The sequence below is a fragment of the Channa argus genome, unplaced genomic scaffold (genome assembly GCF_033026475.1).
Source record: "Channa argus isolate prfri unplaced genomic scaffold, Channa argus male v1.0 Contig030, whole genome shotgun sequence".
NCBI classification, from domain to species: domain Eukaryota; kingdom Metazoa; phylum Chordata; class Actinopteri; order Anabantiformes; family Channidae; genus Channa; species Channa argus.
Window position 1 is genome coordinate 426,136 of NW_027125249.1, and position 24,335 is coordinate 450,470.

Here is a 24,335-nt window from a genome sequence, read left to right on the forward strand (position 1 = left end):
CAAGGCCAACATAATAAACAAAATAAGCCATTTCCCACAGAAAGTGCTAGCTAGCCTGATAGAAAGAAACAAACCAAAAGACAGTCGCTAACCCTAACTCCCTAATGCGAAAACAAAAGAAAACAATCAAAAGAAAAATGGCAGTCCACCCCTACAGATTTAATACTATTTACAAAATATACAATTTATAAACAAAACCACGGCACAAAACCTAACAATTCAAAAATGCTAAATAAGGTTTGGAAACCAAGAACAGCAAACAGGTGCTGCTGCCAGAAAGAGCCTCGCTAGCTGTTGGGAACCGTACTTTTAAAACTCCAGGAAGTGTAGGATGGACCAATCAGCTTCCTGTACTTCCCCCAAATCCGGCCAATCAGGCAGGGCACCTATAAGAACAAGAAAATAAAAACAACACATATGGCCAGGACCGTAACATGGTCTACTAGTAATGAAGCACGATGGTTGACAAACCAATAAAGTAGCAAAACAGCAATGAAAGAACAAAATTTGATGAAAATGTAGAACAATTTCTATGAATAAACAGGCAGTAACACCAGCTTGTGCTGCCCGTAAACCCAAGCAAAAAAGCTTACAGCACCTGGTATTCCCAGGCGGTCTTCCTACCAAGTACTAACCAGGCCCGGCCCTATTTGGCTGCCGAGATCGGACGAGATCGGGCGCTCAGAGAGCGGTGTGGCCGGAAGCTGCATTTGACATCATCAACAGCTCTTAAAAACGCTGGAGAAGCAGAATGCATGACACTTGCTAAGAAGAAGATAAATGTGGCAAAGTACAAAGTACTATAACTGTACTGGTCTGTTACGCCCCTGTCTAGGGGGTCAGGGTGAAACATACAAAGATAAATTTGCATGTTCCCTCTCCGATCCCCAAACCAAAATCCAGGATTGAGATGTTCCAACAGAATGATATTTATTTTAAACGAAAGAAAGTGTCAAACAAAACATGACACTACAACTCAGGGCGAACCAAGGCCAACATAATAAACAAAATAAGCCATTTCCCACAGAAAGTGCTAGCTAGCCTGATAGAAAGAAACAAACCAAAAGACAGTCGCTAACCCTAACTCCCTAATGCGAAAACAAAAGAAAACAATCAAAAGAAAAATGGCAGTCCACCCCTACAGATTTAATACTATTTACAAAATATACAATTTATAAACAAAACCACGGCACAAAACCTAACAATTCAAAAATGCTAAATAAGGTTTGGAAACCAAGAACAGCAAACAGGTGCTGCTGCCAGAAAGAGCCTCGCTAGCTGTTGGGAACCGTACTTTTAAAACTCCAGGAAGTGTAGGATGGACCAATCAGCTTCCTGTACTTCCCCCAAATCCGGCCAATCAGGCAGGGCACCTATAAGAACAAGAAAATAAAAACAACACATATGGCCAGGACCGTAACATGGTCTACTAGTAATGAAGCACGATGGTTGACAAACCAATAAAGTAGCAAAACAGCAATGAAAGAACAAAATTTGATGAAAATATAGAACAATTTCTATGAATAAATAGGCAGTAACACCAGCTTGTGCTGCCCGTAAACCCAAGCAAAAAAGCTTACAGCACCTGGTATTCCCAGGCGGTCTTCCTACCAAGTACTAACCAGGCCCGGCCCTATTTGGCTGCCGAGATCGGACGAGATCGGGCGCTCAGAGAGCGGTGTGGCCGGAAGCTGCATTTGACATCATCAACAGCTCTTAAAAACGCTGGAGAAGCAGAATGCATGACACTTGCTAAGAAGAAGATAAATGTGGCAAAGTACAAAGTACTATAACTGTACTGGTCTGTTACGCCCCTGTCTAGGGGGTCAGGGTGCAACATACAAAGATAAATTAGCATGTTCCCTCTCCGATCCCCAAACCAAAATCCAGAATCGAGATGTTCCAACAGAATGATATTTATTTTAAATGAAAGAAAGTGTCAAACAAAACATGACACTACAACTCAGGGCGAACCAAGGCCAACATAATAAACAAAATAAGCCATTTCCCACAGAAAGTGCTAGCTAGCCTGATAGAAATAAACAAACCAAAAGACAGTCGCTAACCCTAACTCCCTAATGTGAAAACAAGAGAAAACAATCAAAAGAAAAATGGCAGTCCACCCCTACAGATTTAATACTATTTACAAAATATACAATTTATAAACAAAACCACGGCACAAAACCTAACGATTCAAAAATGCTAAATAAGATTTGGAAACTAAGAACAGCAAACAGGTGCTGCTGCCAGAAAGAGCCTCGCTAGCTGTTGGGAACCGTACTTTTAAAACTCCAGGAAGTGTAGGATGGACCAATCAGCTTCCTGTACTTCCCCCAAATCCGGCCAATCAGGCAGGGCACCTATAAGAACAAGAAAATAAAAACAACACATATGGCCATGACCGTAACATGGTCTACTAGTAATGAAGCACGATGGTTGACAAACCAATAAAGTAGCAAAACAGCAATGAAAGAACAAAATTTGATGAAAATATAGAACAATTTCTATGAATAAATAGGCAGTAACACCAGCTTGTGCTGCCCGTAAACCCAAGCAAAAAAGCTTACAGCACCTGGTATTCCCAGGCGGTCTTCCTACCAAGTACTAACCAGGCCCGGCTCTATTTGGCTGCCGAGATCGGACGAGATCGGGCGCTTAGAGAGCGGTGTGGCCGTAAGCTGCATTTGATATCATCAACAGCTCTTAAAAACGCTGGAGAAGCAGAATGCATGACACTTGCTAAGAAGAAGATAAATGTGGCAAAGTACAAACTACTATAACTGTACTGGTCTGTTACGCCCCTTTCTAGGGGGTCAGGGTGCAACATACAAAGATAAATTAGCATGTTCCCTCTCCGATCCCCAAACCAAAATCCAGGATCGAGATGTTCCAACAGAATGATATTTATTTTAAACGAAAGAAAGTGTCAAACAAAACATGACACTACAACTCAGGGCGAACCAAGGCCAACATAATAAACAAAATAAGCCATTTCCCACAGAAAGTGCTAGCTAGCCTGATAGAAAGAAACAAACCAAAAGACAGTCGCTAACCCTAACTCCCTAATGTGAAAACAGTCCAAAGAAAATGGCAGTTCACCCCTACAGATTTAATACTATTTACAAAATATACAATTTATAAACAAAACCACGGCACAAAACCTAACAATTCAAAAATGCTAAATAAGATTTGGAAACCAAGAACAGCAAACAGGTGCTGCTGCCAGAAAGAGCCTCGCTAGCTGTTGGGAACCGTACATTTAAAACTCCAGGAAGTGTAGGATGGACCAATCAGCATCCTGTACTTCCCCCAAATCCGGCCAATCAGGCAGGGCACCTATAAGAACAACAAAATAAAAACAACACATATGGCCAGGACCGTAACATGGTCTACTAGTAATGAAGCACGATGGTTGACAAACCAATAAAGTAGCAAAACAGCAATGAAAGAACAAAATTTGATGAAAATATAGAACAATTTCTATGAATAAATAGGCAGTAACACCAGCTTGAGCTGCCCGTAAACCCAAGCAAAAAAGCTTACAGCACCTGGTATTCCCAGGCGGTCTTCCTACCAAGTACTAACCAGGCCCGGCCCTATTTGGCTGCCGAGATCGGACGAGATCGGGCGCTCAGAGAGCGGTGTGGCCGTAAGCTGCATTTGACATCATCAACAGCTCTTAAAAACGCTGGAGAAGCAGAATGCATGACACTTGCTAAGAAGAAGATAAATGTGTCAAAGTACAAAGTACTATAACTGTACTGGTCTGTTACGCCCCTTTCTAGGGGGTGAGGGTGCAACATACAAAGATAAATTAGCATGTTCCCTCTCCGATCCCCAAACCAAAATCCAGGATCGAGATGTTCCAACAGAATGATATTTATTTTAAACGAAAGAAAGTGTCAAACAAAACATGACACTACAACTCAGGGCGAACCAAGGCCAACATAATAAACAAAATAAGCCATTTCCCACAGAAAGTGCTAGCTAGCCTGATAGAAAGAAACAAACCAAAAGACAGTCGCTAACCCTAACTCCCTAATGTGAAAACAGTCCAAAGAAAATGGCAGTTCACCCCTACAGATTTAATACTATTTACAAAATATACAATTTATAAACAAAACCACGGCACAAAACCTAACAATTCAAAAATGCTAAATAAGATTTGGAAACCAAGAACAGCAAACAGGTGCTGCTGCCAGAAAGAGCCTCGCTAGCTGTTGGGAACCGTACTTTTAAAACTCCAGGAAGTGTAGGATGGACCAATCAGCTTCCTGTACTGCCCCCCAATCCGGCCAATCAGGCAGGGCACCTATAAGAACAAGAAAATAAAAACAACACATATGGCCAGGACCGTAACATGGTCTACTAGTAATGAAGCACGATGGTTGGCAAACCAATAAAGTAGCAAAACAGCAATGAAAGAACAAAATTTGATGAAAATATAGAACAATTTCTATGAATAAATAGGCAGTAACACCAGCTTGTGCTGCCCGTAAACCCAAGCAAAAAAGCTTACAGCACCTGGTATTCCCAGGCGGTCTTCCTACCAAGTACTAACCAGGCCCGGCTCTATTTGGCTGCCGAGATCGGACGAGATCGGGCGCTTAGAGAGCGGTGTGGCCGTAAGCTGCATTTGATATCATCAACAGCTCTTAAAAACGCTGGAGAAGCAGAATGCATGACACTTGCTAAGAAGAAGATAAATGTGTCAAAGTACAAAGTACTATAACTGTACTGGTCTGTTACGCCCCTTTCTAGGGGGTCAGGGTGCAACATACAAAGATAAATTAGCATGTTCCCTCTCCGATCCCCAAACCAAAATCCAGGATCGAGATGTTCCAACAGAATGATATTTATTTTAAACGAAAGAAAGTGTCAAACAAAACATGACACTACAACTCAGGGCGAACCAAGGCCAACATAATAAACAAAATAAGCCATTTCCCACAGAAAGTGCTAGCTAGCCTGATAGAAATAAACAAACCAAAAGACAGTCGCTAACCCTAACTCCCTAATGTGAAAACAGTCCAAAGAAAATGGCAGTCCACCCCTACAGATTTAATACTATTTACAAAATATACAATTTATAAACAAAACCACGGCACAAAACCTAACAATTCAAAAATGCTAAATAAGATTTGGAAACCAAGAACAGCAAACAGGTGCTGCTGCCAGAAAGAGCCTCGCTAGCTGTTGGGAACCGTACTTTTAAAACTCCAGGAAGTGTAGGATGGACCAATCAGCTTCCTGTACTTCCCCCAAATCCGGCCAATCAGGCAGGGCACCTATAAGAACAAGAAAATAAAAACAACACATATGGCCAGGACCGTAACATGGTCTACTAGTAATGAAGCACGATGGTTGACAAACCAATAAAGTAGCAAAACAGCAATGAAAGAACAAAATTGGATGAAAATATAGAACAATTTCTATGAATAAATAGGCAGTAACACCAGCTTGAGCTGCCCGTAAACCCAAGCAAAAAAGCTTACAGCACCTGGTATTCCCAGGCGGTCTTCCTACCAAGTACTAACCAGGCCCGGCTCTATTTGGCTGCCGAGATCGGACGAGATCGGGCGCTTAGAGAGCGGTGTGGCCGTAACATGCATTTGACATCATCAACAGCTCTTAAAAACGCTAGAGAAGCAGAATGCATGACACTTGCTAAGAAGAAGATAAATGTGGCAAAGTACAAAGTACTATAACTGTACTGGTCTGTTACGCCCCTGTCTAGGGGGTCAGGGTGAAACATACAAAGATAAAATTTGCATGTTCCCTCTCCGATCCCCAAACCAAAATCCAGGATTGAGATGTTCCAACAGAATGATATTTATTTTAAACGAAAGAAAGTGTCAAACAAAACATGACACTACAACTCAGGGCGAACCAAGGCCAACATAATAAACAAAATAAGCCATTTCCCACAGAAAGTGCTAGCTAGCCTGATAGAAAGAAACAAACCAAAAGACAGTCGCTAACCCTAACTCCCTAATGTGAAAACAAGAGAAAACAATCAAAAGAAAAATGGCAGTCCACCCCTACAGATTTAATACTATTTACAAAATATACATTTTATAAACAAAACCACGGCACAAAACCTAACAATTCAAAAATGCTAAATAAGGTTTAGAAACCAAGAACAGCAAACAGGTGCTGATGCCAGAAAGAGCCTCGCTAGCTGTTGGGAACCATACTTTTAAAACTCCAGGAAGTGTAGGATGGACCAATCAGCTTCCTGTACTGCCCCCCAATCCAGCCAATCAGGCAGGGCACCTATAAGAACAAGAAAATAAAAACAACACATATGGCCAGGACCGTAACATGGTCTACTAGTAATGAAGCACGATGGTTGGCAAACCAATAAAGTAGCAAAACAGCAATGAAAGAACAAAATTTGATGAAAATATAGAACAATTTCTATGAATAAATAGGCAGTAACACCAGCTTGTGCTGCCCGTAAACCCAAGCAAAAAAGCTTACAGCACCTGGTATTCCCAGGCGGTCTTCCTGCCAAGTACTAACCAGGCCCGGCTCTATTTGGCTGCCGAGATCGGACGAGATCGGGCGCTTAGAGAGCGGTGTGGCCGTAAGCTGCATTTGATATCATCAACAGCTCTTAAAAACGCTGGAGAAGCAGAATGCATGACACTTGCTAAGAAGAAGATAAATGTGGCAAAGTACAAACTACTATAACTGTACTGGTCTGTTACGCCCCTTTCTAGGGGGTCAGGGTGCAACATACAAAGATAAATTAGCATGTTCCCTCTCCGATCCCCAAACCAAAATCCAGGATCGAGATGTTCCAACAGAATGATATTTATTTTAAACGAAAGAAAGTGTCAAACAAAACATGACACTACAACTCAGGGCGAACCAAGGCCAACATAATAAACAAAATAAGCCATTTCCCACAGAAAGTGCTAGCTAGCCTGATAGAAAGAAACAAACCAAAAGACAGTCGCTAACCCTAACTCCCTAATGTGAAAACAGTCCAAAGAAAATGGCAGTTCACCCCTACAGATTTAATACTATTTACAAAATATACAATTTATAAACAAAACCACGGCACAAAACCTAACAATTCAAAAATGCTAAATAAGATTTGGAAACCAAGAACAGCAAACAGGTGCTGCTGCCAGAAAGAGCCTCGCTAGCTGTTGGGAACCGTACATTTAAAACTCCAGGAAGTGTAGGATGGACCAATCAGCATCCTGTACTTCCCCCAAATCCGGCCAATCAGGCAGGGCACCTATAAGAACAACAAAATAAAAACAACACATATGGCCAGGACCGTAACATGGTCTACTAGTAATGAAGCACGATGGTTGACAAACCAATAAAGTAGCAAAACAGCAATGAAAGAACAAAATTTGATGAAAATATAGAACAATTTCTATGAATAAATAGGCAGTAACACCAGCTTGAGCTGCCCGTAAACCCAAGCAAAAAAGCTTACAGCACCTGGTATTCCCAGGCGGTCTTCCTACCAAGTACTAACCAGGCCCGGCCCTATTTGGCTGCCGAGATCGGACGAGATCGGGCGCTCAGAGAGCGGTGTGGCCGTAAGCTGCATTTGACATCATCAACAGCTCTTAAAAACGCTGGAGAAGCAGAATGCATGACACTTGCTAAGAAGAAGATAAATGTGTCAAAGTACAAAGTACTATAACTGTACTGGTCTGTTACGCCCCTTTCTAGGGGGTGAGGGTGCAACATACAAAGATAAATTAGCATGTTCCCTCTCCGATCCCCAAACCAAAATCCAGGATCGAGATGTTCCAACAGAATGATATTTATTTTAAACGAAAGAAAGTGTCAAACAAAACATGACACTACAACTCAGGGCGAACCAAGGCCAACATAATAAACAAAATAAGCCATTTCCCACAGAAAGTGCTAGCTAGCCTGATAGAAATAAACAAACCAAAAGACAGTCGCTAACCCTAACTCCCTAATGTGAAAACAGTCCAAAGAAAATGGCAGTTCACCCCTACAGATTTAATACTATTTACAAAATATACAATTTATAAACAAAACCACGGCACAAAACCTAACAATTCAAAAATGCTAAATAAGATTTGGAAACCAAGAACAGCAAACAGGTGCTGCTGCCAGAAAGAGCCTCGCTAGCTGTTGGGAACCGTACTTTTAAAACTCCAGGAAGTGTAGGATGGACCAATCAGCTTCCTGTACTGCCCCCCAATCCGGCCAATCAGGCAGGGCACCTATAAGAACAAGAAAATAAAAACAACACATATGGCCAGGACCGTAACATGGTCTACTAGTAATGAAGCACGATGGTTGGCAAACCAATAAAGTAGCAAAACAGCAATGAAAGAACAAAATTTGATGAAAATATAGAACAATTTCTATGAATAAATAGGCAGTAACACCAGCTTGTGCTGCCCGTAAACCCAAGCAAAAAAGCTTACAGCACCTGGTATTCCCAGGCGGTCTTCCTACCAAGTACTAACCAGGCCCGGCTCTATTTGGCTGCCGAGATCGGACGAGATCGGGCGCTTAGAGAGCGGTGTGGCCGTAAGCTGCATTTGATATCATCAACAGCTCTTAAAAACGCTGGAGAAGCAGAATGCATGACACTTGCTAAGAAGAAGATAAATGTGTCAAAGTACAAAGTACTATAACTGTACTGGTCTGTTACGCCCCTTTCTAGGGGGTCAGGGTGCAACATACAAAGATAAATTAGCATGTTCCCTCTCCGATCCCCAAACCAAAATCCAGGATCGAGATGTTCCAACAGAATGATATTTATTTTAAACGAAAGAAAGTGTCAAACAAAACATGACACTACAACTCAGGGCGAACCAAGGCCAACATAATAAACAAAATAAGCCATTTCCCACAGAAAGTGCTAGCTAGCCTGATAGAAATAAACAAACCAAAAGACAGTCGCTAACCCTAACTCCCTAATGTGAAAACAGTCCAAAGAAAATGGCAGTTCACCCCTACAGATTTAATACTATTTACAAAATATACAATTTATAAACAAAACCACGGCACAAAACCTAACAATTCAAAAATGCTAAATAAGGTTTGGAAACCAAGAACAGCAAACAGGTGCTGATGCCAGAAAGAGCCTCGCTAGCTGTTGGGAACCGTACTTTTAAAACTCCAGGAAGTGTAGGATGGACCAATCAGCTTCCTGTACTTCCCCCAAATCCGGCTAATCAGGCAGGGCACCTATAAGAACAAGAAAATAAAAACAACACATATGGCCAGGACCGTAACATGGTCTACTAGTAATGAAGCACGATGGTTGACAAACCAATAAAGTAGCAAAACAGCAATGAACGAACAAAATTTGATGAAAATATAGAACAATTTCTATGAATAAATAGGCAGTAACACCAGCTTGAGCTGCCCGTAAACCCAAGCAAAAAAGCTTACAGCACCTGATATTCCCAGGCGGTCTTCCTACCAAGTACTAACCAGGCCCGGCCCTATTTGGCTGCCGAGATCGGACGAGATCGGGCGCTTAGAGAGCGGTGTGGCCGTAAGCTGCATTTGACATCATCAACAGCTCTTAAAAACGCTGGAGAAGCAGAATGCATGACACTTGCTAAGAAGAAGATAAATGTGGCAAAGTACAAAGTACTATAACTGTACTGGTCTGTTACGCCCCTGTCTAGGGGGTCAGGGTCAAACATACAAAGATAAATTTGCATGTTCCCTCTCCGATCCCCAAACCAAAATCCAGGATTGAGATGTTCCAACAGAATGATATTTATTTTAAACGAAAGAAAGTGTCAAACAAAACATGACACTACAACTCAGGGCGAACCAAGGCCAACATAATAAACAAAATAAGCCATTTCCCACAGAAAGTGCTAGCTAGCCTGATAGAAAGAAACAAACCAAAAGACAGTCGCTAACCCTAACTCCCTAATGCGAAAACAAGAGAAAACAATCAAAAGAAAAATGGCAGTCCACCCCTACAGATTTAATACTATTTACAAAATATACAATTTATAAACAAAACCACGGCACAAAACCTAACAATTCAAAAATGCTAAATAAGGTTTGGAAACCAAGAACAGCAAACAGGTGCTGATGCCAGAAAGAGCCTCGCTAGCTGTTGGGAACCATACTTTTAAAACTCCAGGAAGTGTAGGATGGACCAATCAGCTTCCTGTACTGCCCCCCAATCCAGCCAATCAGGCAGGGCACCTATAAGAACAAGAAAATAAAAACAACACATATGGCCAGGACCGTAACATGGTCTACTAGTAATGAAGCACGATGGTTGGCAAACCAATAAAGTAGCAAAACAGCAATGAAAGAACAAAATTTGATGAAAATATAGAACAATTTCTATGAATAAATAGGCAGTAACACCAGCTTGTGCTGCCCGTAAACCCAAGCAAAAAAGCTTACAGCACCTGGTATTCCCAGGCGGTCTTCCTGCCAAGTACTAACCAGGCCCGGCTCTATTTGGCTGCCGAGATCGGACGAGATCGGGCGCTTAGAGAGCGGTGTGGCCGTAAGCTGCATTTGATATCATCAACAGCTCTTAAAAACGCTGGAGAAGCAGAATGCATGACACTTGCTAAGAAGAAGATAAATGTGGCAAAGTACAAACTACTATAACTGTACTGGTCTGTTACGCCCCTTTCTAGGGGGTCAGGGTGCAACATACAAAGATAAATTAGCATGTTCCCTCTCCGATCCCCAAACCAAAATCCAGGATCGAGATGTTCCAACAGAATGATATTTATTTTAAACGAAAGAAAGTGTCAAACAAAACATGACACTACAACTCAGGGCGAACCAAGGCCAACATAATAAACAAAATAAGCCATTTCCCACAGAAAGTGCTAGCTAGCCTGATAGAAAGAAACAAACCAAAAGACAGTCGCTAACCCTAACTCCCTAATGTGAAAACAGTCCAAAGAAAATGGCAGTTCACCCCTACAGATTTAATACTATTTACAAAATATACAATTTATAAACAAAACCACGGCACAAAACCTAACAATTCAAAAATGCTAAATAAGATTTGGAAACCAAGAACAGCAAACAGGTGCTGCTGCCAGAAAGAGCCTCGCTAGCTGTTGGGAACCGTACATTTAAAACTCCAGGAAGTGTAGGATGGACCAATCAGCATCCTGTACTTCCCCCAAATCCGGCCAATCAGGCAGGGCACCTATAAGAACAACAAAATAAAAACAACACATATGGCCAGGACCGTAACATGGTCTACTAGTAATGAAGCACGATGGTTGACAAACCAATAAAGTAGCAAAACAGCAATGAAAGAACAAAATTTGATGAAAATATAGAACAATTTCTATGAATAAATAGGCAGTAACACCAGCTTGAGCTGCCCGTAAACCCAAGCAAAAAAGCTTACAGCACCTGGTATTCCCAGGCGGTCTTCCTACCAAGTACTAACCAGGCCCGGCCCTATTTGGCTGCCGAGATCGGACGAGATCGGGCGCTCAGAGAGCGGTGTGGCCGTAAGCTGCATTTGACATCATCAACAGCTCTTAAAAACGCTGGAGAAGCAGAATGCATGACACTTGCTAAGAAGAAGATAAATGTGTCAAAGTACAAAGTACTATAACTGTACTGGTCTGTTACGCCCCTTTCTAGGGGGTGAGGGTGCAACATACAAAGATAAATTAGCATGTTCCCTCTCCGATCCCCAAACCAAAATCCAGGATCGAGATGTTCCAACAGAATGATATTTATTTTAAACGAAAGAAAGTGTCAAACAAAACATGACACTACAACTCAGGGCGAACCAAGGCCAACATAATAAACAAAATAAGCCATTTCCCACAGAAAGTGCTAGCTAGCCTGATAGAAATAAACAAACCAAAAGACAGTCGCTAACCCTAACTCCCTAATGTGAAAACAGTCCAAAGAAAATGGCAGTTCACCCCTACAGATTTAATACTATTTACAAAATATACAATTTATAAACAAAACCACGGCACAAAACCTAACAATTCAAAAATGCTAAATAAGATTTGGAAACCAAGAACAGCAAACAGGTGCTGCTGCCAGAAAGAGCCTCGCTAGCTGTTGGGAACCGTACTTTTAAAACTCCAGGAAGTGTAGGATGGACCAATCAGCTTCCTGTACTGCCCCCCAATCCGGCCAATCAGGCAGGGCACCTATAAGAACAAGAAAATAAAAACAACACATATGGCCAGGACCGTAACATGGTCTACTAGTAATGAAGCACGATGGTTGGCAAACCAATAAAGTAGCAAAACAGCAATGAAAGAACAAAATTTGATGAAAATATAGAACAATTTCTATGAATAAATAGGCAGTAACACCAGCTTGTGCTGCCCGTAAACCCAAGCAAAAAAGCTTACAGCACCTGGTATTCCCAGGCGGTCTTCCTACCAAGTACTAACCAGGCCCGGCTCTATTTGGCTGCCGAGATCGGACGAGATCGGGCGCTTAGAGAGCGGTGTGGCCGTAAGCTGCATTTGATATCATCAACAGCTCTTAAAAACGCTGGAGAAGCAGAATGCATGACACTTGCTAAGAAGAAGATAAATGTGTCAAAGTACAAAGTACTATAACTGTACTGGTCTGTTACGCCCCTTTCTAGGGGGTCAGGGTGCAACATACAAAGATAAATTAGCATGTTCCCTCTCCGATCCCCAAACCAAAATCCAGGATCGAGATGTTCCAACAGAATGATATTTATTTTAAACGAAAGAAAGTGTCAAACAAAACATGACACTACAACTCAGGGCGAACCAAGGCCAACATAATAAACAAAATAAGCCATTTCCCACAGAAAGTGCTAGCTAGCCTGATAGAAATAAACAAACCAAAAGACAGTCGCTAACCCTAACTCCCTAATGTGAAAACAGTCCAAAGAAAATGGCAGTTCACCCCTACAGATTTAATACTATTTACAAAATATACAATTTATAAACAAAACCACGGCACAAAACCTAACAATTCAAAAATGCTAAATAAGGTTTGGAAACCAAGAACAGCAAACAGGTGCTGATGCCAGAAAGAGCCTCGCTAGCTGTTGGGAACCGTACTTTTAAAACTCCAGGAAGTGTAGGATGGACCAATCAGCTTCCTGTACTTCCCCCAAATCCGGCTAATCAGGCAGGGCACCTATAAGAACAAGAAAATAAAAACAACACATATGGCCAGGACCGTAACATGGTCTACTAGTAATGAAGCACGATGGTTGACAAACCAATAAAGTAGCAAAACAGCAATGAACGAACAAAATTTGATGAAAATATAGAACAATTTCTATGAATAAATAGGCAGTAACACCAGCTTGAGCTGCCCGTAAACCCAAGCAAAAAAAGCTTACAGCACCTGGTATTCCCAGGCGGTCTTCCTACCAAGTACTAACCAGGCCCGGCCCTATTTGGCTGCCGAGATCGGACGAGATCGGGCGCTTAGAGAGCGGTGTGGCCGTAAGCTGCATTTGACATCATCAACAGCTCTTAAAAACGCTGGAGAAGCAGAATGCATGACACTTGCTAAGAAGAAGATAAATGTGGCAAAGTACAAAGTACTATAACTGTACTGGTCTGTTACGCCCCTGTCTAGGGGGTCAGGGTCAAACATACAAAGATAAATTTGCATGTTCCCTCTCCGATCCCCAAACCAAAATCCAGGATTGAGATGTTCCAACAGAATGATATTTATTTTAAACGAAAGAAAGTGTCAAACAAAACATGACACTACAACTCAGGGCGAACCAAGGCCAACATAATAAACAAAATAAGCCATTTCCCACAGAAAGTGCTAGCTAGCCTGATAGAAAGAAACAAACCAAAAGACAGTCGCTAACCCTAACTCCCTAATGCGAAAACAAGAGAAAACAATCAAAAGAAAAATGGCAGTCCACCCCTACAGATTTAATACTATTTACAAAATATACAATTTATAAACAAAACCACGGCACAAAACCTAACAATTCAAAAATGCTAAATAAGGTTTGGAAACCAAGAACAGCAAACAGGTGCTGATGCCAGAAAGAGCCTCGCTAGCTGTTGGGAACCGTACTTTTAAAACTCCAGGAAGTGTAGGATGGACCAATCAGCTTCCTGTACTTCCCCCAAATCCGGCCAATCAGGCAGGGCACCTATAAGAACAACAAAATAAAAACAACACATATGGCCAGGACCGTAACATGGTCTACTAGTAATGAAGCACGATGGTTGACAAACCAATAAAGTAGCAAAACAGCAATGAACGAACAAAATTTGATGAAAATATAGAACAATTTCTATGAATAAATAGGCAGTAACACCAGCTTGAGCTGCCCGTAAACCCAAGCAAAAAAGCTTACAGCACCTGGTATTCCCAGGCGGTCTTCCTACCAAGTACTAACCAGGCCCGGCCCTATTTGGCTGCCGAGATCGGACGAGATCGGGCGCTTAGAGAGCGGTGTGGCCGTAAGCTGCATTTGACATCATCAACAGCTCTTAAAAACGCTGGAGAAGCAGAATGCATGACACTTGCTAAGAAGAAGATAAATGTGGCAAAGTACAAAGTACTATAACTGTACTGGTCTGTTACGCCCCTGTCTAGGGGGTCAGGGTCAAACATACAAAGATAAATTTGCATGTTCCCTCTCCGATCCCCAAACCAAAATCCAGGATTGAGATGTTCCAACAGAATGATATTTATTTTAAACGAAAGAAAGTGTCAAACAAAACATGACACTACAACTCAGGGCGAACCAAGGCCAACATAATAAACAAAATAAGCCATTTCCCACAGAAAGTGCTAGCTAGCCTGATAGAAAGAAACAAACCAAAAGACAGTCGCTAACCCTAACTCCCTAATGCGAAAACAAGAGAAAACAATCAAAAGAAAAATGGCAGTCCACCCCTACAGATTTAATACTATTTACAAAATATACAATTTATAAACAAAACCACGGCACAAAACCTAACAATTCAAAAATGCTAAATAAGATTTGGAAACCAAGAACAGCAAACAGGTGCTGCTGCCAGAAAGAGCCTCGCTAGCTGTTGGGAACCGTACTTTTAAAACTCCAGGAAGTGTAGGATGGACCAATCAGCTTCCTGTACTGCCCCCCAATCCAGCCAATCAGGCAGGGCACCTATAAGAACAAGAAAATAAAAACAACACATATGGCCAGGACCGTAACATGGTCTACTAGTAATGAAGCACGATGGTTGACAAACCAATAAAGTAGCAAAACAGCAATGAAAGAACAAAATTTGATGAAAATATAGAACAATTTCTATGAATAAATAGGCAGTAACACCAGCTTGAGCTGCCCGTAAACCCAAGCAAAAAAGCTTACAGCACCTGGTATTCCCAGGCGGTCTTCCTACCAAGTACTAACCAGGCCCGGCCCTATTTGGCTGCCGAGATCGGACGAGATCGGGCGCTCAGAGAGCGGTGTGGCCGTAAGCTGCATTTGACATCATCAACAGCTCTTAAAAACGCTGGAGAAGCAGAATGCATGACACTTGCTAAGAAGAAGATAAATGTGTCAAAGTACAAAGTACTATAACTGTACTGGTCTGTTACGCCCCTTTCTACGGGGTGAGGGTGCAACATACAAAGATAAATTAGCATGTTCCCTCTCCGATCCCCAAACCAAAATCCAGGATCGAGATGTTCCAACAGAATGATATTTATTTTAAACGAAAGAAAGTGTCAAACAAAACATGACACTACAACTCAGGGCGAACCAAGGCCAACATAATAAACAAAATAAGCCATTTCCCACAGAAAGTGCTAGCTAGCCTGATAGAAATAAACAAACCAAAAGACAGTCGCTAACCCTAACTCCCTAATGTGAAAACAGTCCAAAGAAAATGGCAGTTCACCCCTACAGATTTAATACTATTTACAAAATATACAATTTATAAACAAAACCACGGCACAAAACCTAACAATTCAAAAATGCTAAATAAGATTTGGAAACCAAGAACAGCAAACAGGTGCTGCTGCCAGAAAGAGCCTCGCTAGCTGTTGGGAACCGTACTTTTAAAACTCCAGGAAGTGTAGGATGGACCAATCAGCTTCCTGTACTGCCCCCCAATCCGGCCAATCAGGCAGGGCACCTATAAGAACAAGAAAATAAAAACAACACATATGGCCAGGACCGTAACATGGTCTACTAGTAATGAAGCACGATGGTTGGCAAACCAATAAAGTAGCAAAACAGCAATGAAAGAACAAAATTTGATGAAAATATAGAACAATTTCTATGAATAAATAGGCAGTAACACCAGCTTGTGCTGCCCGTAAACCCAAGCAAAAAAGCTTACAGCACCTGGTATTCCCAGGCGGTCTTCCTACCAAGTACTAACCAGGCCCGGCTCTATTTGGCTGCCGAGATCGGACGAGATCGGGCGCTTAGAGAGCGGTGTGGCCGTAAGCTGCATTTGATATCATCAACAGCTCTTAAAAACGCTGGAGAAGCAGAATGCATGACACTTGCTAAGAAGAAGATAAATGTGTCAAAGTACAAAGTACTATAACTGTACTGGTCTGTTACGCCCCTTTCTAGGGGGTCAGGGTGCAACATACAAAGATAAATTAGCATGTTCCCTCTCCGATCCCCAAACCAAAATCCAGGATCGAGATGTTCCAACAGAATGATATTTATTTTAAACGAAAGAAAGTGTCAAACAAAACATGACACTACAACTCAGGGCGAACCAAGGCCAACATAATAAACAAAATAAGCCATTTCCCACAGAAAGTGCTAGCTAGCCTGATAGAAATAAACAAACCAAAAGACAGTCGCTAACCCTAACTCCCTAATGTGAAAACAGTCCAAAGAAAATGGCAGTCCACCCCTACAGATTTAATACTATTTACAAAATATACAATTTATAAACAAAACCACGGCACAAAACCTAACAATTCAAAAATGCTAAATAAGATTTGGAAACCAAGAACAGCAAACAGGTGCTGCTGCCAGAAAGAGCCTCGCTAGCTGTTGGGAACCGTACTTTTAAAACTCCAGGAAGTGTAGGATGGACCAATCAGCTTCCTGTACTTCCCCCAAATCCGGCCAATCAGGCAGGGCACCTATAAGAACAAGAAAATAAAAACAACACATATGGCCAGGACCGTAACATGGTCTACTAGTAATGAAGCACGATGGTTGACAAACCAATAAAGTAGCAAAACAGCAATGAAAGAACAAAATTTGATGAAAATATAGAACAATTTCTATGAATAAATAGGCAGTAACACCAGCTTGAGCTGCCCGTAAACCCAAGCAAAAAAGCTTACAGCACCTGGTATTCCCAGGCGGTCTTCCTACCAAGTACTAACCAGGCCCGGCCCTATTTGGCTGCCGAGATCGGACGAGATCGGGCGCTTAGAGAGCGGTGTGGCCGTAACATGCATTTGACATCATCAACAGCTCTTAAAAACGCTAGAGAAGCAGAATGCATGACACTTGCTAAGAAGAAGATAAATGTGGCAAAGTACAAAGTACTATAACTGTACTGGTCTGTTACGCCCCTGTCTAGGGGGTCAGGGTGAAACATACAAAGATAAAATTTGCATGTTCCCTCTCCGATCCCCAAACCAAAATCCAGGATTGAGATGTTCCAACAGAATGATATTTATTTTAAACGAAAGAAAGTGTCAAACAAAACATGACACTACAACTCAGGGCGAACCAAGGCCAACATAATAAACAAAATAAGCCATTTCCCACAGAAAGTGCTAGCTAGCCTGATAGAAAGAAACAAACCAAAAGACAGTCGCTAACCCTAACTCCCTAATGTGAAAACAAGAGAAAACAATCAAAAGAAAAATGGCAGTCCACCCCTACAGATTTAATACTATTTACAAAATATACATTTTATAAACAAAACCACGGCACAAAACCTAACAATTCAAAAATGCTAAATAAGGTTTAGAAACCAAGAACAGCAAACAGGTGCTGATGCCAGAAAGAGCCTCGCTAGCTGTTGGGAACCATACTTTTAAAACTCCAGGAAGTGTAGGATGGACCAATCAGCTTCCTGTACTGCCCCCCAATCCAGCCAATCAGGCAGGGCACCTATAAGAACAAGAAAATAAAAACAACACATATGGCCAGGACCGTAACATGGTCTACTAGTAATGAAGCACGATGGTTGGCAAACCAATAAAGTAGCAAAACAGCAATGAAAGAACAAAATTTGATGAAAATATAGAACAATTTCTATGAATAAATAGGCAGTAACACCAGCTTGTGCTGCCCGTAAACCCAAGCAAAAAAGCTTACAGCACCTGGTATTCCCAGGCGGTCTTCCTGCCAAGTACTAACCAGGCCCGGCTCTATTTGGCTGCCGAGATCGGACGAGATCGGGCGCTTAGAGAGCGGTGTGGCCGTAAGCTGCATTTGATATCATCAACAGCTCTTAAAAACGCTGGAGAAGCAGAATGCATGACACTTGCTAAGAAGAAGATAAATGTGGCAAAGTACAAACTACTATAACTGTACTGGTCTGTTACGCCCCTTTCTAGGGGGTCAGGGTGCAACATACAAAGATAAATTAGCATGTTCCCTCTCCGATCCCCAAACCAAAATCCAGGATCGAGATGTTCCAACAGAATGATATTTATTTTAAACGAAAGAAAGTGTCAAACAAAACATGACACTACAACTCAGGGCGAACCAAGGCCAACATAATAAACAAAATAAGCCATTTCCCACAGAAAGTGCTAGCTAGCCTGATAGAAAGAAACAAACCAAAAGACAGTCGCTAACCCTAACTCCCTAATGTGAAAACAGTCCAAAGAAAATGGCAGTTCACCCCTACAGATTTAATACTATTTACAAAATATACAATTTATAAACAAAACCACGGCACAAAACCTAACAATTCAAAAATGCTAAATAAGATTTGGAAACCAAGAACAGCAAACAGGTGCTGCTGCCAGAAAGAGCCTCGCTAGCTGTTGGGAACCGTACATTTAAAACTCCAGGAAGTGTAGGATGGACCAATCAGCATCCTGTACTTCCCCCAAATCCGGCCAATCAGGCAGGGCACCTATAAGAACAACAAAATAAAAACAACACATATGGCCAGGACCGTAACATGGTCTACTAGTAATGAAGCACGATGGTTGACAAACCAATAAAGTAGCAAAACAGCAATGAAAGAACAAAATTTGATGAAAATATAGAACAATTTCTATGAATAAATAGGCAGTAACACCAGCTTGTGCTGCCCGTAAACCCAAGCAAAAAAGCTTACAGCACCTGGTATTCCCAGGCGGTCTTCCTACCAAGTACTAACCAGGCCCGGCTCTATTTGGCTGCCGAGATCGGACGAGATCGGGCGCTTAGAGAGCGGTGTGGCCGTAAGCTGCATTTGATATCATCAACAGCTCTTAAAAACGCTGGAGAAGCAGAATGCATGACACTTGCTAAGAAGAAGATAAATGTGTCAAAGTACAAAGTACTATAACTGTACTGGTCTGTTACGCCCCTTTCTAGGGGGTCAGGGTGCAACATACAAAGATAAATTAGCATGTTCCCTCTCCGATCCCCAAACCAAAATCCAGGATCGAGATGTTCCAACAGAATGATATTTATTTTAAACGAAAGAAAGTGTCAAACAAAACATGACACTACAACTCAGGGCGAACCAAGGCCAACATAATAAACAAAATAAGCCATTTCCCACAGAAAGTGCTAGCTAGCCTGATAGAAATAAACAAACCAAAAGACAGTCGCTAACCCTAACTCCCTAATGTGAAAACAGTCCAAAGAAAATGGCAGTTCACCCCTACAGATTTAATACTATTTACAAAATATACAATTTATAAACAAAACCACGGCACAAAACCTAACAATTCAAAAATGCTAAATAAGGTTTGGAAACCAAGAACAGCAAACAGGTGCTGATGCCAGAAAGAGCCTCGCTAGCTGTTGGGAACCGTACTTTTAAAACTCCAGGAAGTGTAGGATGGACCAATCAGCTTCCTGTACTTCCCCCAAATCCGGCTAATCAGGCAGGGCACCTATAAGAACAAGAAAATAAAAACAACACATATGGCCAGGACCGTAACATGGTCTACTAGTAATGAAGCACGATGGTTGACAAACCAATAAAGTAGCAAAACAGCAATGAACGAACAAAATTTGATGAAAATATAGAACAATTTCTATGAATAAATAGGCAGTAACACCAGCTTGAGCTGCCCGTAAACCCAAGCAAAAAAGCTTACAGCACCTGGTATTCCCAGGCGGTCTTCCTACCAAGTACTAACCAGGCCCGGCCCTATTTGGCTGCCGAGATCGGACGAGATCGGGCGCTTAGAGAGCGGTGTGGCCGTAAGCTGCATTTGACATCATCAACAGCTCTTAAAAACGCTGGAGAAGCAGAATGCATGACACTTGCTAAGAAGAAGATAAATGTGGCAAAGTACAAAGTACTATAACTGTACTGGTCTGTTACGCCCCTGTCTAGGGGGTCAGGGTCAAACATACAAAGATAAATTTGCATGTTCCCTCTCCGATCCCCAAACCAAAATCCAGGATTGAGATGTTCCAACAGAATGATATTTATTTTAAACGAAAGAAAGTGTCAAACAAAACATGACACTACAACTCAGGGCGAACCAAGGCCAACATAATAAACAAAATAAGCCATTTCCCACAGAAAGTGCTAGCTAGCCTGATAGAAAGAAACAAACCAAAAGACAGTCGCTAACCCTAACTCCCTAATGCGAAAACAAGAGAAAACAATCAAAAGAAAAATGGCAGTCCACCCCTACAGATTTAATACTATTTACAAAATATACAATTTATAAACAAAACCACGGCACAAAACCTAACAATTCAAAAATGCTAAATAAGGTTTGGAAACCAAGAACAGCAAACAGGTGCTGATGCCAGAAAGAGCCTCGCTAGCTGTTGGGAACCGTACTTTTAAAACTCCAGGAAGTGTAGGATGGACCAATCAGCTTCCTGTACTTCCCCCAAATCCGGCCAATCAGGCAGGGCACCTATAAGAACAAGAAAATAAAAACAACACATATGGCCAGTACCGTAACATGGTCTACTAGTAATGAAGCACGATGGTTGACAAACCAATAAAGTAGCAAAACAGCAATGAACGAACAAAATTTGATGAAAATATAGAACAATTTCTATGAATAAATAGGCAGTAACACCAGCTTGAGCTGCCCGTAAACCCAAGCAAAAAAGCTTACAGCACCTGGTATTCCCAGGCGGTCTTCCTACCAAGTACTAACCAGGCCCGGCCCTATTTGGCTGCCGAGATCGGACGAGATCGGGCGCTTAGAGAGCGGTGTGGCCGTAAGCTGCATTTGACATCATCAACAGCTCTTAAAAACGCTGGAGAAGCAGAATGCATGACACTTGCTAAGAAGAAGATAAATGTGGCAAAGTACAAAGTACTATAACTGTACTGGTCTGTTACGCCCCTGTCTAGGGGGTCAGGGTCAAACATACAAAGATAAATTTGCATGTTCCCTCTCCGATCCCCAAACCAAAATCCAGGATTGAGATGTTCCAACAGAATGATATTTATTTTAAACGAAAGAAAGTGTCAAACAAAACATGACACTACAACTCAGGGCGAACCAAGGCCAACATAATAAACAAAATAAGCCATTTCCCACAGAAAGTGCTAGCTAGCCTGATAGAAAGAAACAAACCAAAAGACAGTCGCTAACCCTAACTCCCTAATGCGAAAACAAGAGAAAACAATCAAAAGAAAAATGGCAGTCCACCCCTACAGATTTAATACTATTTACAAAATATACAATTTATAAACAAAACCACGGCACAAAACCTAACAATTCAAAAATGCTAAATAAGATTTGGAAACCAAGAACAGCAAACAGGTGCTGCTGCCAGAAAGAGCCTCGCTAGCTGTTGGGAACCGTACTTTTAAAACTCCAGGAAGTGTAGGATGGACCAATCAGCTTCCTGTACTGCCCCCCAATCCAGCCAATCAGGCAGGGCACCTATAAGAACAAGAAAATAAAAACAACACATATGGCCAGGACCGTAACATGGTCTACTAGTAATGAAGCACGATGGTTGGCAAACCAATAAAGTAGCAAAACAGCAATGAAAGAACAAAATTTGATGAAAATATAGAACAATTTCTATGAATAAATAGGCAGTAACACCAGCTTGTGCTGCCCGTAAACCCAAGCAAAAAAAGCTTACAGCACCTGGTATTCCCAGGCGGTCTTCCTACCAAGTACTAACCAGGCCCGGCTCTATTTGGCTGCCGAGATCGGACGAGATCGGGCGCTTAGAGAGCGGTGTGGCCGTAAGCTGCATTTGATATCATCAACAGCTCTTAAAAACGCTGGAGAAGCAGAATGCATGACACTTGCTAAGAAGAAGATAAATGTGGCAAAGTACAAAGTACTATAACTGTACTGGTCTGTTACGCCCCTTTCTAGGGGGTCAGGGTGCAACATACAAAGATAAATTAGCATGTTCCCTCTCCGATCCCCAAACCAAAATCCAGGATCGAGATGTTCCAACAGAATGATATTTATTTTAAACGAAAGAAAGTGTCAAACAAAACATGACACTACAACTCAGGGCGAACCAAGGCCAACATAATAAACAAAATAAGCCATTTCCCACAGAAAGTGCTAGCTAGCCTGATAGAAATAAACAAACCAAAAGACAGTCGCTAACCCTAACTCCCTAATGTGAAAACAGTCCAAAGAAAATGGCAGTTCACCCCTACAGATTTAATACTATTTACAAAATATACAATTTATAAACAAAACCACGGCACAAAACCTAACAATTCAAAAATGCTAAATAAGGTTTGGAAACCAAGAACAGCAAACAGGTGCTGATGCCAGAAAGAGCCTCGCTAGCTGTTGGGAACCGTACTTTTAAAACTCCAGGAAGTGTAGGATGGACCAATCAGCTTCCTGTACTGCCCCCCAATCCGGCCAATCAGGCAGGGCACCTATAAGAACAAGAAAATAAAAACAACACATATGGCCAGGACCGTAACATGGTCTACTAGTAATGAAGCACGATGGTTGGCAAACCAATAAAGTAGCAAAACAGCAATGAAAGAACAAAATTTGATGAAAATATAGAACAATTTCTATGAATAAATAGGCAGTAACACCAGCTTGTGCTGCCTGTAAACCCAAGCAAAAAAGCTTACAGCACCTGGTATTCCCAGGCGGTCTTCCTACCAAGTACTAACCAGGCCCGGCTCTATTTGGCTGCCGAGATCGGACGAGATCGGGCGCTTACAGAGCGGTGTGGCCGTAAGCTACATTTGACATTATCAACAGCTCTTAAAAACGCTAGAGAAGCAGAATGCATGACACTTGCTAAGAAGAAGATAAATGTGGCAAAGTACAAAGTACTATAACTGTACTGGTCTGTTACGCCCCTGTCTAGGGGGTCAGGGTGAAACATACAAAGATAAATTTGCATGTTCCCTCTCCGATCCTCAAACCAAAATCCAGGATTGAGATGTTCCAACAGAATGATATTTATTTTAAACGAAAGAAAGTGTCAAACAAAACATGACACTACAACTCAGGGCGAACCAAGGCCAACATAATAAACAAAATAAGCCATTTCCCACAGAAAGTGCTAGCTAGCCTGATAGAAATCAACAAACCAAAAGATAGTCGCTAACCCTAACTCCCTAATGTGAAAACAAGAGAAAACAATCAAAAGAAAATGGCAGTCCACCCCTACAGATTTAATACTATTTACAAAATATACAATTTATAAACAAAACCACGGCACAAAACCTAACAATTCAAAAATGCTAAATAAGGTTTGGAAACCAAGAACAGCAAACAGGTGCTGATGCCAGAAAGAGCCTCGCTAGCTGTTGGGAACCGTACTTTTAAAACTCCAGGAAGTGTAGGATGGACCAATCAGCTTCCTGTACTGCCCCCCAATCCAGCCAATCAGGCAGGGCACCTATAAGAACAAGAAAATAAAAACAACACATATGGCCAGGACCGTAACATGGTCTACTAGTAATGAAGCACGATGGTTGGCAAACCAATAAAGTAGCAAAACAGCAATGAAAGAACAAAATTTGATGAAAATATAGAACAATTTCTATGAATAAATAGGCAGTAACACCAGCTTGTGCTGCCCGTAAACCCAAGCAAAAAAGCTTACAGCACTTGGTATTCCCAGGCGGTCTTCCTACCAAGTACTAACCAGGCCCGGCTCTATTTGGCTGCCGAGATCGGACGAGATCGGGCGCTTAGAGAGCGGTGTGGCCGTAAGCTGCATTTGATATCATCAACAGCTCTTAAAAACGCTGGAGAAGCAGAATGCATGACACTTGCTAAGAAGAAGATAAATGTGTCAAAGTACAAAG

At 41.7% G+C, this 24,335-nt stretch overlaps 1 non-coding gene and 24 pseudogenes across 1 annotated transcript; all 25 read right to left on the bottom strand.

Annotated features, from left to right (window-relative positions):
• Nucleotides 1-586: 586 nt before the first annotated feature.
• On the bottom strand, nt 587-705 carry LOC137116234 (5S ribosomal RNA; annotated as a pseudogene).
• Nucleotides 706-1,573: 868 nt separating this feature from the next.
• Nucleotides 1,574-1,692, bottom strand: LOC137116235 (5S ribosomal RNA; annotated as a pseudogene).
• Nucleotides 1,693-2,560: 868 nt separating this feature from the next.
• Nucleotides 2,561-2,679, bottom strand: LOC137115910 (5S ribosomal RNA; annotated as a pseudogene).
• An 857-nt stretch (nt 2,680-3,536) lies between these two features.
• On the bottom strand, nt 3,537-3,655 carry LOC137116024 (5S ribosomal RNA; annotated as a pseudogene).
• An 857-nt stretch (nt 3,656-4,512) lies between these two features.
• Nucleotides 4,513-4,631, bottom strand: LOC137115911 (5S ribosomal RNA; annotated as a pseudogene).
• Nucleotides 4,632-5,488: 857 nt separating this feature from the next.
• LOC137116096 (5S ribosomal RNA) lies at nt 5,489-5,607 on the bottom strand (annotated as a pseudogene).
• Nucleotides 5,608-6,476: 869 nt separating this feature from the next.
• On the bottom strand, nt 6,477-6,595 carry LOC137115931 (5S ribosomal RNA; annotated as a pseudogene).
• An 857-nt stretch (nt 6,596-7,452) lies between these two features.
• On the bottom strand, nt 7,453-7,571 carry LOC137116025 (5S ribosomal RNA; annotated as a pseudogene).
• Nucleotides 7,572-8,428: 857 nt separating this feature from the next.
• Nucleotides 8,429-8,547, bottom strand: LOC137115912 (5S ribosomal RNA; annotated as a pseudogene).
• Nucleotides 8,548-9,404: 857 nt separating this feature from the next.
• On the bottom strand, nt 9,405-9,523 carry LOC137116000 (5S ribosomal RNA; annotated as a pseudogene).
• An 868-nt stretch (nt 9,524-10,391) lies between these two features.
• Nucleotides 10,392-10,510, bottom strand: LOC137115933 (5S ribosomal RNA; annotated as a pseudogene).
• An 857-nt stretch (nt 10,511-11,367) lies between these two features.
• Nucleotides 11,368-11,486, bottom strand: LOC137116026 (5S ribosomal RNA; annotated as a pseudogene).
• An 857-nt stretch (nt 11,487-12,343) lies between these two features.
• LOC137115913 (5S ribosomal RNA) lies at nt 12,344-12,462 on the bottom strand (annotated as a pseudogene).
• An 858-nt stretch (nt 12,463-13,320) lies between these two features.
• On the bottom strand, nt 13,321-13,439 carry LOC137115966 (5S ribosomal RNA; annotated as a pseudogene).
• Nucleotides 13,440-14,307: 868 nt separating this feature from the next.
• On the bottom strand, nt 14,308-14,426 carry LOC137115967 (5S ribosomal RNA; annotated as a pseudogene).
• Nucleotides 14,427-15,294: 868 nt separating this feature from the next.
• On the bottom strand, nt 15,295-15,413 carry LOC137116027 (5S ribosomal RNA; annotated as a pseudogene).
• An 857-nt stretch (nt 15,414-16,270) lies between these two features.
• Nucleotides 16,271-16,389, bottom strand: LOC137115914 (5S ribosomal RNA; annotated as a pseudogene).
• Nucleotides 16,390-17,246: 857 nt separating this feature from the next.
• Nucleotides 17,247-17,365, bottom strand: LOC137116188 (5S ribosomal RNA; annotated as a pseudogene).
• Nucleotides 17,366-18,234: 869 nt separating this feature from the next.
• On the bottom strand, nt 18,235-18,353 carry LOC137115934 (5S ribosomal RNA; annotated as a pseudogene).
• An 857-nt stretch (nt 18,354-19,210) lies between these two features.
• On the bottom strand, nt 19,211-19,329 carry LOC137115915 (5S ribosomal RNA; annotated as a pseudogene).
• An 857-nt stretch (nt 19,330-20,186) lies between these two features.
• Nucleotides 20,187-20,305, bottom strand: LOC137115968 (5S ribosomal RNA; annotated as a pseudogene).
• An 868-nt stretch (nt 20,306-21,173) lies between these two features.
• On the bottom strand, nt 21,174-21,292 carry LOC137115969 (5S ribosomal RNA; annotated as a pseudogene).
• Nucleotides 21,293-22,161: 869 nt separating this feature from the next.
• Nucleotides 22,162-22,280, bottom strand: LOC137115916 (5S ribosomal RNA; annotated as a pseudogene).
• An 857-nt stretch (nt 22,281-23,137) lies between these two features.
• LOC137115998 (5S ribosomal RNA) lies at nt 23,138-23,256 on the bottom strand. The gene has a single exon (XR_010913575.1). It is a non-coding gene; the product is annotated as a 5S ribosomal RNA (ribosomal RNA).
• Nucleotides 23,257-24,123: 867 nt separating this feature from the next.
• LOC137116060 (5S ribosomal RNA) lies at nt 24,124-24,242 on the bottom strand (annotated as a pseudogene).
• Nucleotides 24,243-24,335: the final 93 nt, after the last annotated feature.